The sequence below is a fragment of the Pecten maximus genome, chromosome 17 (assembly GCF_902652985.1).
Source record: "Pecten maximus chromosome 17, xPecMax1.1, whole genome shotgun sequence".
Taxonomy (NCBI): domain Eukaryota; kingdom Metazoa; phylum Mollusca; class Bivalvia; order Pectinida; family Pectinidae; genus Pecten; species Pecten maximus.
Genome location: NC_047031.1, coordinates 5,389,287 through 5,392,130, shown reverse-complemented (window position 1 = coordinate 5,392,130; position 2,844 = coordinate 5,389,287). Strand labels below are relative to the sequence as shown.

The 2,844-nt window shown below is 37.7% G+C and overlaps 1 long non-coding RNA gene across 1 annotated transcript; it reads right to left on the bottom strand.

Annotated features, from left to right (window-relative positions):
* Nucleotides 1–211: 211 nt before the first annotated feature.
* LOC117315748 lies at nucleotides 212–2,449 on the bottom strand. The gene is made up of 3 exons (XR_004529761.1): nucleotides 2,331–2,449; nucleotides 1,063–1,231; nucleotides 212–460 (listed from the first exon to the last, which is right to left on the bottom strand). It is a non-coding gene; the product is annotated as an uncharacterized LOC117315748 (long non-coding RNA).
* Nucleotides 2,450–2,844: the final 395 nt, after the last annotated feature.

Here is a 2,844-nt window from a genome sequence, read left to right as displayed (position 1 = left end):
TAGCTCATGCTAGCGAGATTTTCCCTTTAGCCTAATAGTAGCATGTTTGCCCCGAGAGCAAGAGGTTGCTTGTTCGAGTCCTAACATTGGCAGGGTATTTTACATTACATTACTCCTTTCTGTTACATAATATCGCATACGTATCGTAGTCTGAGGGAAAAACAAACAAGCAAAGGAGCAAACGGTAGAATTTTAACAGATTAATATTGGATTAAGATCTTAATAATTATTTATTAAGGAAGTATCAACATACATTAACTATTTCGCTTCATTTAATCACGTGAAAACCCGGAAGTGACATAAACATGCGTAACATTTTGTGGCTTTGTTTACTGAGGTCAGCGATTGTCTTTTCGTCACTGACAGAGTACTTTTTCCCTGAAAGCTCCAGACGTATATGGTGGGTAGGATATGCTGTCGCTTCAGATACTTTTTCGAAAAGCGTTGATAGTTTGTCGTCCTGTGTAAAATCAAAATAAACATTAAAGATCATTGGTTCCTGGTTGTAATATAGTATTTTTCTAAATTTATTTTATCTTTGCCAAGTTTTTTTACATAATGAAAAAGCAGTGCAGAGACAGATAAATAACATACACAAACACACCAACAATAACATTTTCTGTGGCAAACATCCTCATCATTTCCATCATAATCATTGTCCAATCATCATCATCATCATCATCATCATCATCATGCTGCAACACTATCAATCTCATAAATATCAAATATTATTATCTCAATCATCATCATCATCATCATCATCATCATCATCATGCTGAAACACTATCAATCTCATAAATATCAAATATTATTATCTCAATCATCATCATCATCATCATCATCATCATCATCATCATCCTGCAACACGATCAATGTTATAAATATCCTCCTCCTCATTGTTATCATCATCCTTCTGCTATACTATAACACTACCAGTTTATTACTGTATTGATTGATACAATGGTCAAAAGAGAAAGATGTCTGAGTCAGTGTATTTTATTCTTAAATCAGGAAAATCTAATATCTATATCATCTTAATTTTTTCATATCATTTTTACTTACTGGATTGACTTCAAAACGAAAGTTTCTCCCTGTGAAATCGCGGACATAAATTTCCAACGACGCCATTGTTTGCCCTGTTGATTTAAGAAATATACACCTTATCAGCCCTGAGTAAAATTTCTCCCTGTGAAATCACGGACATAAATTTCCAAGGACGCCATTGTTTGCCCTGTTGATTTAAAAAATATACATCTTATCAGCCCTGAGTAAAGAAATCGAAAACAATTCTCCAAAAGACTGACAAACTACACAAATACATAACTACATTTTAAGCGAAGGGGCACAGCTCTTAAGTTCATCTATATTTAAATTTCCATTGATACTTACACCGAAATATACAAAACCGCCTTAATATTTTGAGGTAAACATTTCTCACACCAAAAATGTGTTCCCTCGCCACAAATGGTGTTCCCTGGACCACAACTGAAATTCCCCACACCACAAATTAAGTTTCCCACATTATGGTCGAAGTACCCAACACCGCGATTGAAATTCCCCACATCACAAATGAAGATCCCAACACCGCAACTGAAGTTTCCCACACCACAAATGAGGTTTCCCATACTACAGTCGGAGTTCCCAACACCACAAATAAAGTTTCCCGCACCACGGTCGATGTATCCAAAACCACAAATGAAGACCCCAACACCACAACTGAACATTCCCACACCACAAATGAAGTTTCCCACACCAGATATAAATTCCTCACACAACAAAATAAGTTCCTCACAATTTATGCTCCCCATACAATAAATGAAGTTCCCCTCACAACAAATGAAGTTCCCCATACCTTAGATAAAGTTCCATACACCAGGGTCGAAGTTCTCCACAACATAAAATAAGTCGCCAACACGACAAATGAAGTTCCCTACATAACGGTCAAAATTTGTCTCTACTTGTCACTACAAATGAAGTTTCCGAGATCACAGTCGTAATTCATAACACCATTAATGAAGTTCCCTACAACACGGCGAAAATCCCTACAGCGCAGTCGAACTTCCCAACACCATAATTGAAGTTTCCTACACCAAAAATAAAGTTCCCCACACAACAAATAAAGTTTCCTACATCACAATTTCGCATACCACAAATGAAGTTCCCAACACCATCATTGAATTCCCCCACACAAAAAATGAAGATCCCTCACACCTACGTTAAAGTTCCCAATCCATGTCGGCGTTCCCCTACATCACACAAATTAATCAAAATTGTATGCATCTTTTTAAGGACGTTAATTTGGCGCCGTGATTACAGTAGTTGGTACTTACCACTAGGTGCCGTTAATCGCGAGCTCCAGGCCCGGTCTTCAGGGCAAGCGTCATAAAATTGTCTTCTTTCGTCAAATTTATGTTTCGCTGCTCTATGTATTTCTAAACTACTATTACTCACCGTACTGTCGAGTTACGAGACGATCAGCGATCGGCCTGTGATGTAGTATACTACCGAACAAACATTTCCTTAGCGATGACCTTTAGTCGTTATCTATCTGACTAAGAGCATGGGAAGTATCTAGTGTAGCGGACTCCGGAAATGGGAATTCATATTTAACCATTTTTATTGACGCATTTAGGTCAGGGCTCGTATGCGTGTCTAAATATTGCAGCTGCCCACTCGTATACCACATACGCGGTTACTTGGTCTAGTGTCTGTGACTGAGCCACTGGTTTACTTTTCTATTTACAATTTATTCACATATTTACAAGTTCTATTTACAAGTCACATATATTTACAGTACATGATTCAAACTTCCACACGCTGTCCCATCCACACTCCTCGCTGCCA